At 52.3% G+C, this 11,461-nt stretch overlaps 1 pseudogene; it reads right to left on the bottom strand.

The window, feature by feature from the left end:
* Positions 1 to 8,808: 8,808 nt before the first annotated feature.
* On the bottom strand, positions 8,809 to 10,032 carry LOC113623504 (peroxiredoxin-1-like; annotated as a pseudogene).
* Between the last annotated feature and the right edge of the window lie 1,429 nt (positions 10,033 to 11,461).

The raw sequence follows: 11,461 nt of genomic DNA, 5'->3' as shown, positions 1-11,461 counted from the left end.
ATAGTTTCTAGCACACAGATTCTATCCATGCTCTGTATATGTGGCTGTGTGTGCTGAATAGTCTAATGAGAAGCCTGCTGTGGGTATGATCCTTCCTTCCAAACAATCCAGGGCATGGCAGAGGGATCCCGCACTCCCTCGGGTTCTGTGTGCCCGACTGTGAGCCTGGAACTGGAAGGCGCTGGGAACACCAGACGAGGGGACTTGGTCCCTGTCCTTGAGGAGCTCAGATAGTCAACCCTTGTGTCAGATCCTTATTTTATGAGTCATCAGAGTGATTCGTTTTATGGAACGTTGCTGTGGGTTGGCAGGACTCCCCTCTCTCTGCTCCTGAGGGAATATCTAAACCATGGGAGGAAAGTGGCACTCCTTCTGTCACATCTTATCAGTACGTTTAATTAACCACAGGCAACATTTGCCAACATGAATTCCAGACTGGGAGCACGGAGTGAAGTGTTCTGGCAAATTCTTGGCCACACGAGACTCTAACAGCTTGCTCTGGATGGCCCCAGATGGGAAGAGTCTGTCCCTTTGGGCTTTCCAACTGGTGAGGCACTCCTGCCCGCCATTCCTCACATAGGCTCACTGGTTTGCAGGAGAAAATGCTGTTGCGACTCATCCTTCTAGGGTCGTCACTGTGCCCTTCCGGGGGGCCTGGACATCTGACACTGCAACGCAGTCCTGCTCAAGGGTTTCCAGCCTGAATCCTGGGCAGAAGCAGCGTCCTGCCTTCCTGTGCCTGACTGTGAGTGAGGGACAGTTTCCTTATTGGCAAGGCTCTGCCTGTGTTCCTCCTAGCTGCTCAGCCTGGCTCGATGTATAAGGAGAGAGGAAAACAGTGCCCATGGTAACCCCTGAAGGTTGGCTACTGTTTCATCTCAAATTGAACCATTTCCAATAGTCTTTCAGCAGACTTGACTTAGTAGTTTTGGAATCTGTGGATTCCATCTGGGCAAAGTCAGAGAGCCCACGAGGGGCCCTGGGCTCTATGGAGTCAACCTTGCTGGCAGGCCTGGGCCGCTGTCTTTGGGTGTGGCGAGTGCGGAAAAGTGATGAGCTGTACCCATGAGCGGGAACGAGCCCTCCGTGGTGGAGAGGAGGGGTCAGTGGTGAGAGGACTCATGACGTGTGGGGGAGAGGGCCTCAACTGCACTCTGAGAGGGGAGTCCCGCCGTGAGTGATGGGGAGGGAAGGACTGTGCCTGGGGTCCAGCCGAGGCCTTGCAGGCTGCAGACCTGCTCCCCACCAGTGCGTGATCCCTGCCTCATCTAAGCCTCTTCTGCAGGCAAACACCTGGTACCTGCCGGGGCTTCCGTTTGGGACCCAAACCAATGTGAGAATGAGTCCAGAGCTGGGGGTCCAACAAGAGTGAAGGCTGACTCCACTGAAGGCTGGTTCAGGCAGAATCAGTTAGGACTTTTCATTTCAAGAACCCAAAAAGCCAGCTCAAACTGGTTTAAATGATGAGTGAGTGAGTGAATGAAGGAATAAATGAATAAGGCCTGGGGGGCAGCAGGGCCGGCCTGCCTGGGCACCAGGCACATAGCCAACTCCCGTCGGAGGAGAGGCCGGGCCTGAGCAAGGGCCAGCTTCAGCGGGGCCAGCGGTCACGGAAGGCTCCAGTTCTGTGGGGCACTGGTCTGGAAGGTCTGGAAGCCCGGGAGTCAGGCTGAGGCCGGGCCCCACCCACTGCCAGGGCAGCTGGGACAGGAGAGAAGCGTGTGCCACTCAGGTGTTTAGGGCTCACCTCTGGAGCAACACGATCTGGGGTTTTGGGCGACACCGGTTCTTAGGAAGGATCCATGAGCCCAGCATTCATCCATTCACTGTATTCTTTTTATCTTTTCTCCCAGGCAGCAGATATTCATGAAGGTGGCATGTCAGGGGCTGTGACAGGCCGACCACATCCCTGACTGGCCCTGTGGAGTTCGTAGCCTAGAGAAGGAAACAGAAAAACCAACAGGCTCTTCCCTCCCAGAGTGACAGGGGCAGCATGGGGGGTGCGAAATGCAAGGAGCTGAGAGAGAGAAGCGAGGGGCATCTGTCCCTGTCTGGCGGTGGTCAGAGAGGGCTGCCTGGAAGAAGTGATGCCCAGGCTGAGACCTGAAAGGCCTATGGCAAAGAGCAATGTGAAGTAGGAGGGGAGGGGTGTCCGAGGTAGCGGGAGCAGCTTCTGCCAGGCCTAGAGGCAGGAGAGAGTGGGCGAGGATCTCGGAGAGTGGCGAGGAGCCCGGTATCTTGCTGTGCTTTGGGTCCTGGCCCTCCTCCCCAGCCCGGGTGATGGAATTCTGTCCCTCCTGTCTCCATGGTCCTGCCTGCTGACAGTCTCCCTCCTGGTGCCCATGGCCTCGGGCCTGGGGGGAGGCTCTGCTGTGGGGCTTGGGGCATCAGAAGCACGGCACCAAGGGGGCCCTGACTCTGGGACTGAAATCCCTGGTGTGTCCTGGAGGCCACCTTGGCCCAAGCATCAGCAGCCTCTGGACAGGGCCCGGTCTTGCAGAGCCTGCACAAAACACGGCGCGTTTAGAAGCATGAAGGCAGGTTTCTGGGATTTACATTTGGGAACCCAGACATGACACAGCTCTCCTGCCTTAATTCCAGGATGGCAGAGGGAGAGGGGAGAGTCCAGCTGGGCATGCACGTGGGTGCCGGCTGGGGCAGGGGCCTCTCAGTGGCTGGGGCCCCGCCTGCCAGCGACTTGGGTGCAGAAGAAGAGCAGCGGGGTTTATTTCCCTCCTGACACTCGGCTGGGGCGCCAGTCATTCCAACTGCCCCTCACTCGGCGGAGCACCTCGGTGCAGAGGAAGGAGGGCGATGCATCAGACAGTCATGAGCTGCACGGCCCGGAAGGGGGTGCGAGGGTGGCAGGCGTCCTGCCACGGCTCCTGCCAGCCTCGCAGCCTCGCTGGCTGAGGATCAAACGGCGCAGACGTGGCCCGGGAAGCAGAGTGGTGGGCAGGCGCCTTCTCGACGCGCGCGGCCCCCCAAACCTGAAAGCGAGCTCCGGGAGTACCAGAAACTGACCACAAATGAACATTGCTCCGTGGTGAGTGGCCTTGTGCCAGGGAGGTAAGAAGGTTCTCATGAGCGCAGGTCCTTTTCCAAGCAGGAAGGGGTGGTTTTTACATTTTTGCCCTCTTCCGCATCTCTCTGAAGCTTAAGGCCTGCTGCGCGCCAGGTAGGGGGAGGAGGTGTCAATGTCTGTTTGACCATCTACAGCGTTTAGGGAGCTGCCAGTAGGAAGGACGGGGACTTGGTGACGCTGGGCTTCATGCTGGGTCAGCTCGGAGGGTCCTGTTCCCGTCAGCCGTGCAGCCCCTGCATCTCCCCAGGGCAGCTCCGTGGCCAGGCGTGTGGCTGGCCTTTGGCAACACGAGCTCACATTTGCTTTCTTTTGCTTTGGATGCTCCTCCGCGAGCCTGTCTGCTGCACCTGCCCGAAGAGGGAGGATTTGACAGGGGAGGTGACAGGGCTGCCTCTGCAGGTTGGGCGCTGGGAGGCTGTACACGTGGAGGGGCCACTGGCAATAAGTCTTGGATGGAGTCAGCAGTGGACTCGCTTGGCAGGCAGGGCTGGGTGAAAGGAGGCTGGGCAAGGAGACAAGGAGCGGATCTCAGCCCAGGCTCTGCAGTATTTGTATTGAGAATGGTTAGGCGGAGCTCCTTTAAAAGGATGTGGAGGGAGTTGGCGTCATCTGGCAGATACCACAGGGCTTTACCGGCGAGAGGTCAGGGGAGGGAGGTCATGCGGTGTGAGCGGGGCACCGGCTCTCTGATCTTCTTTAGGCCGGAGCTGGGAGGTCAGAGGGCATCTCAGGGACGCCCTGGGCAGCTGGATGCAGTCTTGGTGTGAGTGAAGATCTGGCCCCTCCGCTTATTAACTGGGCAAGTGGCCCAGGTGACTTGAGACTGGGTTTCCCCATTGCAGGATTGTGTAAGGTAAACAATAACAGTGCCTCCCGTGTGCCAGGCCCTTTGCACGTCGCATCGCACCTCACGCGATCATCGAGTTCATTAGCTCCCCGAGCCCAGAGACCAGGAATCTGGACCGAGTCTGTCTGGCTCTTTCCCCGGCACCGTGTGGCTCTCATGTGTGTGACCACACCCAGCTCTGCACTTTACATGCAGTAGGTGCCCAGAGATATTAGCAGGAACCATCGCCCTCCTTCCCTCCCCGAAGGCTCTCTTTCCTCCACCCTCTGTGTACGCTCAGTACAGCACACACCTGTCTCGGCCTCACCTGAGTGCAAGGCTGGGCTCCCTTCCCGCAGGGCAGCCCCGTTATGGGAAGCTGCTCCCCACACCCTGGCTGCAGCCCCCCAGAGTGTGGCCACGTAGTGAGCTTGTGCTAACAGAATGTGAGTGGAAGTGACACACGTCAGTAGCTGATGGGGTTAACAAGTGGGTGTGCTGGGGGCGGGGAAGGGGGTCTTTTGATGGGTGCTGTTAGCTTTGCACGATGAAGAAGTTCTAGAGAACGACGGTGCAACAGTGGGGGGGCACCTTTCGTGGAGATGGGGGGCCCAGGGAAGGGACAGCGGGCTGTTGGGTGAGACAGTCCCAGTTTGTTGACCCCAAGGTGGACAATGGCCCTTCCCATGGTCTGCGTCCATGTGCTGAGAATCAGCCCCTAGACTCTGCCCTTCTGTTTGAAGGGTCTGGAGCCTGTCACTGCCAGGGGTACCGGAGGGCCCCCCAGAACGCCTGTGACAACCCCACCCCCATGTCTCCTGTCCCATGGGTACCCGGCGGATGCTTCCTGGAGCTGATGATGGTTTGGGTCGGGGCGACTGCAGTCTGAATGTGCAGGACCGTGAGGTAAAGCAAAGTGATGCCGTGAACGCACGTACTCAGAGAACTTATTAGCTCTTGCGTTGCCTTAAAGATAAATCTATAGGATTTGCTTTGCTTTGTGGCATTTATGAGAAATCTACCTTGCAAATGGGTTTCAAAAATAACCTCTCTCACAGCTCTGCGTCATACTCACCTGTGGGGATGGGGTGTGGAAGTGTGTGCGTGGCCTGGAGGTCTGGGCCTGAGACCGGCTTGGGTCACAGCGGGAGGGACATGGCAGGACTTGGAGGTGTCTGCTGTGCCAGGGGCTTAGGCCTGGAGGGTCAAAGGCCAGGGGGGACAGGCATCTTTAGTGGGTGGAGGAGCTCCTCTGGCACAGCGAACCCTCAGCATCAGGTGTGTCCCTGGCAGGGCTCTGTCGTGCTCCCCTGACCCTGTTGCCCGGGGCCTCCTTGTTCATCAGTAACTATGGGGACTTCCTTTCCAGCATTCCCGTGGGGACGCTGGCCATTCCCCACAGCCTCAGCTGTAGAAGTGGGAAGTGGAGTCTGCCTGTCCTCCCAGCAAGCACAGGGCAGGAGAGGTGATGGACAAGCCTCTCAGACTGAAAGAACCGTTTCAGACTGAGACCGGCTTCTTCCCAGACCCCTTCCTCCCCCTGTGCCCTCTGACTGGGGCAACGGCCCCCATCTTCCCGAACATGAAGTCAACCCAACCCTCCATCCTCCCCACGCCCACATCCACTCGGTCACATGGCCTGCTGATGCCAACCCGGAAACGCTCCCTGAGTCTGTTCCATCCTCTCCTTCCCCCCAGCAGCTCTCCCCTGGGCTATGGAAATCTCTGAACTGGTCACCCATGTCCAGTCTCTCCTTCCTCCACCATCTCCAGGAGGATGGTCCTGAAACCCATCTGCATGCCCGGTCACCACACTGATGCTTAAAAGCTTCCCTTGACCCCTTAATATCTACAAGACGAATTTTAACGTTCCCACTTTATTCATGGAATGTTGCACCTTTGTGGTGTCCCAGGCCCATGTGCAATGCCGTGTGTCTTCACATGTCACTCTTTCTGCCAGGAATGCCTTCACCTCTCCCTCTCTCTTTGTCTGGGAGGGTGAATCAACTGGCCTGGCAATGGTTAGGGCAGCAACGCCAGAGTAGATGACACCTTTGCGTGAGTGACACGGTGGCATGCCATTTGGTAAGGGGTTTGATAGGAGAGTGTGTGTTTGCGCGTGATGTGTACCCCTTGGCATGCCCAGCCTGGCTTCTGGGAGTGTCCTGCGGCAGGGCAGTCTTCCTCCTGCACCCAGTCTGGGCTGGAAAGTGCGTCATTCCTCCTTGGATGTCTAACCTGCAAGCTGGGCCCACGCCCGGGCTCTGGCTCCCTGCGAAACGAACGTCTAGTCACACCAGCAGCACCGCCCAGCACGAGCCTTTGAGAAATGCGTACGTAAGCACAACTTTATGGACCTGCTGGGCTGGCAGGTGCGGGAATCTGAGTGATTGCAATTTGCACAGGTTGACCCTCAGACAAGCGTGGTACCAATTATTTCTTGTGAGCAGCTGTACCAGTCTTTTGTAGCATAATAACGGGGAGTCTGGGGAGCAAGCGCTGGGAAGGCTTTGGCTGGGGAGCTTTTCAGCTGGCTCTGTCTTTCCAGCCGCTGTCACTCAGTGGGCACGAAGAGACCTCAGCCAGCTTCCTGGGGCCTGATGACAGCCAAGCTGCAACTCTTCCGGCAGCACCATGGTGCTCCATGCCAGGCACCTGGCCTCATCTCATCCTCCCTGCAGCACTAAGAGGTAGATGCTTTTATCCCTTATGAAAGATGGGGACCTTAGTGGTTAGCAAGGGGCCTCCCAGGGGCTCGTGGCAGAGCTGGAATTAAACCTGGGCGTGTCTGACTCCCAAACTCTTGCCCTTCTGCCGCTGTGTCTGTCCCTGAGGAGTCAGGGGTGAATGCCTTTTGAACCTGGCTCCTTGCTCGTCTCTCCCACCTCATTCCCAGCCACCGCTCTCAGACACCCTGTGTTCTAGGTACATTGGGCTTACATCCGGGGAGTGCAGGGCAGCACAGACTCTGTGTCTTTATGTCACATGGACAGCCAACGCGTGCTAGAGGCTGTCTCTGTGTCAGAACATGGCAGACTACAAAAAAGGCCATGGTTCTTTCCCTCCCCAGATTCACGCCTCCTTGCCATGTCACTTTGGGAGCTCTCTCATCCTTTTTTTTTTAAGTTACTGCATTATTTTATTTCTGATTTTTATTGATGTATAGTTGATTTACAAAGTTGTGCCACTCTGCTGTACAGCAAAGTGACTCAGTTATACACATATAGACATTCTTTTTTGTATTCTTTTCCATTATGGTTTATCACAGGATATTGAGTATAGGTCCCTGTGCTCTACACTAGGACCATGTTGTTCATCCATTCTATATATACTAGTTTGCATCTACCAACCCCAAACTCCCACTCCATCCCTCTCCCTCCTCCCCTCCCCCTTGGCAGCCACAAGTCTGTTCTCTATGTCTATGAGTCTGTTTCTGTTTTGTAGATAAGTTCATTTGTGTCATATTTTAGATTCCACATACAAGTGATATCACATGGTATTTGTCTTTCTCTTTCTGACTTACTTCACTTAGTATGATAATCTGTAGTTTCATCCCTGTTGCTGCAAATGGCATTATTTCATACTTTTTTATGGCTGAGTAGTATTCCATTGTGTATATGTACCACATCTTCTTTATCCATTCATCTGTCGATGGACATTTAGGTTGTGTCTGTGTTTTGGCTATTGTAAACAGTGCTGCTGTGAACATAAGGGTGCATGTATCTTTTTGAATTACAGTTTTGTCTGGGTATATTCCCAGGAGTGAGATTGCTGGATCATATGGTAATTCTATTTTTAGTTTTCTGAGGAACCTCCATACTGTTTTCCATAGTGGCTGTACCAACTTAACATTCCCACCAACAGTGCGGGAGGGTTCCCTTTTCTCTACACGCCCTCCAGCATTTGTTATTTATAGACTTTTTACTGATGGCCATTCTGACTGGTGGGACGTGGTACCTCGTAGTTTTGATTTGCATTTCTCTAATAATTAGTGATGTTGAGCATCTTTTCCTGTGCCTACTGGCCATCTGTATGTCTTCTTTGGAGAAATGTTTATTAAGGTCTTCTGCCCATTTTTTGGTTGGGTTGTTTGTTTTTTTGTTGTTGAGTTGTATGAGCTATTTGTATATTTTGGAGATTAAGCCCTTGTCTGTGACGTCATTTGCAAATATTTTCTCCCATTCCGTAGGTTGTCTTTTCATTTTTTCTTATGGTTTCCTTTGCTGTGAAAAAGCTTGTAAGTTTGATTAGGTCCCATTTGTTTATTTTTGTTTTTATTTCTATTGCCTTGGGAGACTGACATAAGAAAACATTGGTACGATTTATGTCAGAGAATGTTTTGCCTGTGCTCTCTTCTAGGCGTTTTATGTCTTATGTTTAAGTCTTTAAGCCATTTTGAGTTTATTTTTGTGCATGGTGTGAGGGTGTGTTCTAACTTCATTGATTTACATGCAGCTGTCCAACTTTCCCAGCACCACTTGTAAAGAGACTGTCTTTTTTCCATTTTATATTCTTGCCTCCTTTGTTGAAGATTAATTGGCTGTAGGTGTGTGGGTTTATTTTGGGCTCTCTGTTCTGTTCCATTGATCCGTATGCCTATTTTTGTACCAATACCACAATGTTTTGATTTTTTTTTTTAAGGTCTCAGCTCAAGTTTAATAAAACTACAAAAGACCAAAAGTGATGCCCTACTAGTATGCACAGCGGTTTGCTTGCCTGATAATACATCTCAGGCCATTCCCTCCAGAGGAAGAAAGGCCGGCTTCCCCAACCCCTGCAGGAAAGGCCTGTCCAGTCCCACACCACATCTTGGCTGGGTGCAAGGTCTTGTGTTTTAAGCATGACAATAGTACAAAAGAGGTTTTGTTCTCATGGCCATCTACTGCAGCCTGGCCCCAAAATGGCCCAGTGCTCACTTCTGCTTAGAGAAATATTCTTGGCTCTTCTGGACATCAGGCTTGATGGTATCACTGCCAGGCTTCCAGCCAGCTGGGCACACTTCCCCATGTTTGTCAGTAAACTGGAAGGCCTGAACTAGTCTCAGGGTCTCATCCACAGAACGGCCAACAGGAAGGTCATTTATGGTGATCTGTCGAAGGATACCTTTATCATCAATAATAAAAACGCCCCTGAATGAGATGCCTTCATCAGCCTTTAAGACCCCATAGTCTGGGCTTCCCTGGTGGTGCAGCGGTTAAGAATCTGCCTGCCAAAGCAAGGGACACGGGTTTGAGCCCTGGCCCGGGAAGATCCCACATGCCGCGGAGCAACTAAGCCCGTGTGCCACAACTACTGAGCCTGAGCTCTAGAGCCCACAAGCCACAACTGCTGAGCCCACGTGCCACAACTGCTGAAGCCTGCACGCCTAGAGCCTGTGCTCCACAACAAGAGAAGCCACCACAATGAGAAGCCCGCGTACCGCAACGAAGAGTAGCCCCCGCTCGCCGCAACTAGAGAAAGCCTGCGCACAGCAACGAAGACCCAACACAGCCATACACAAATAAATAAATAATCTTATTACAAAAAAAAAAAAGACCCCATAGTTCGGAGCAATGGTGCGCTTGGGGTCTGATATCAAGGGAATTTTCATGGGTCCCAGTCCTCCTTGTTTCTTGGGTGTGTTGATCCGTGCCAGGTGACAGAAGTGAGATTACACAGAAGCACCAATCACTTGGAAGTTGAATTTCTTAAATTCTTCTTCCCTGTCACTGAAAGCAATGATCTCTGTGGGGCACACAAAGGGGAAGTCAAGAGGGTAAAAGAAGAACACAACATATTTTCCTTTGTAGTCAGATAGGCTGATATCTTTTTTTTTTTCTTCCCGGTACGCGGGCCTCTCACTGTTGTGGCCTCTCCCATTGTGGAGCACAGGCTCCGGACGCGCAGGCTCAGCGGCCATGGCTCACGGGCCCAGCTGCTCCGTGGCATGTGGGATCCTCCCGGACCGGGGCATGAACCTGTGTCCCCTGCATCGGCAGGCGGACTCTCAACCACTGCGCCACCAGGGAAGCCCCAGGCTGATATCTTTGAACTGACCATCTGGCATTGCAGCAGTTGCTTTGAACCGGGGGGCACGGTGCCCAATTTTGGCATTTCCTGAAGACATATTGCTATCAGCATTTCTCACAGACAAACCACAGAGGACAGTCAGGAAGGAGACACACCACTGTTTTGATTTCTGTAGCTTTGTAGTATTGTCTGAAGTCTGGGAGATTTATGCCTCCTGCTTTGTTTGTGTTTTCTGAGGCTTGCTCTAGCCCTTCTGGGTCTTTTATGGTTCCGTGTAAATTTCTGAATTATTTGTTCTAGTTCTGTGAAAAATGTCATGAGTAATTTGATAGGGATTGCATTAAATCTGTAGATTGATTGGGTAGTGTGGCCATTTTAGCAATATTAATTCTTCCAATCCAAGAGCATGGGATATCTTTCCATTTCTTTGAATCCTCTTTTATTTCCTTTATTAACATTTTATAATTCTCAGTGTATAAGTGTTGCACTTCCTTGGTCAGGTTTATTCCTAGGTATTTAAAAAAAATTTTTTTGGTGTGATTTTAAAAGGTATTGTTTTTACATTCCCTTTCTGATATTTCATTGTTAGTGTGAAGGATGCAACCGATTTCTGAATGTTAATCTTGTATCCTACTACTTTGCTGAATTCATTTATTAGATCTAGTAGCTTTTGTGTGGAGTCCTTAGGGTTTTCTATATGTAGTATCCTGTCATCTGCATATAGTGAACAATTTTACCTCTTCCCTTCCAGTTTGGATACCTTTTATTTCTTTTTCTTGTCTGATTGCTGAGACCAGGACTTCCAATACTATGTTGAAGAGAAGTGGTGAGAGTGGGCATCCTTGTCTTGTTCCAGATTTTAGTGGGGAGCCTTTCATTCTTACTCTAGACTTGGCGATGAACTTGCTTTGGCCAATGTAACATCTGCAAACATGCTGCAGGTAGAAACTTAAGGAGCCTACACACAGTTGGCTGGTCCTCTCTTGCTGCTCCTGGAACCCTGCCTCCTTGTGAAGAAGCATAGGCCAGCCTCCTGGATGATGAGAGTCCTATGGCCCAGTTACATCTGCTGCCTGGTTGACATTCAGCCAACTGCCAGACATGTAGGTGAGGCATTTTAGATCATCAGCCACCAGCCGACCACAATCTGAGCACAGACACATGAGTGAGCCCAGGAGAGGTTGGCTGATACTGCCCAAAGCACCAGAACTGCCCACTGACCCACAGAATTGTGAGCTAAATAAATGTGGGTTTATTTTTTAATTAAAAAATTTATTTATTTTTGGCTGCATTGGGTCTTCATTGCTGCATGCGGGCTTTCTCTAGTTGCGGTGAGCGGGGGCTACTCTTTGTTGCGGTGTGCGGGCTTCTCATTGCAGTGACTTGTTGTGGAGCATGGGCTCTAGGCACGCAGGCTTCAGTAGTTGTGGCATGTGGGCTCAGTAGTTGTGGCTCGTGGGCTCTAGAGTGCAGGCTTGGTGGCTGTGGCACACGGGCTTTGTTGCTCCGCGGCATGTGGGATCTTCCCGGACCAGGGCTTG

This window comes from Aethalodelphis obliquidens, unplaced genomic scaffold (assembly GCF_003676395.1).
Source record: "Aethalodelphis obliquidens isolate GAN/ISIS:26980383/991018 unplaced genomic scaffold, ASM367639v1 scaffold11, whole genome shotgun sequence".
In the NCBI taxonomy this organism is placed as follows: domain Eukaryota; kingdom Metazoa; phylum Chordata; class Mammalia; order Artiodactyla; family Delphinidae; genus Aethalodelphis; species Aethalodelphis obliquidens.
The sequence above is the reverse complement of the archived record's forward strand: the minus strand, read 5'-3'. Positions and strand labels throughout refer to the sequence as shown.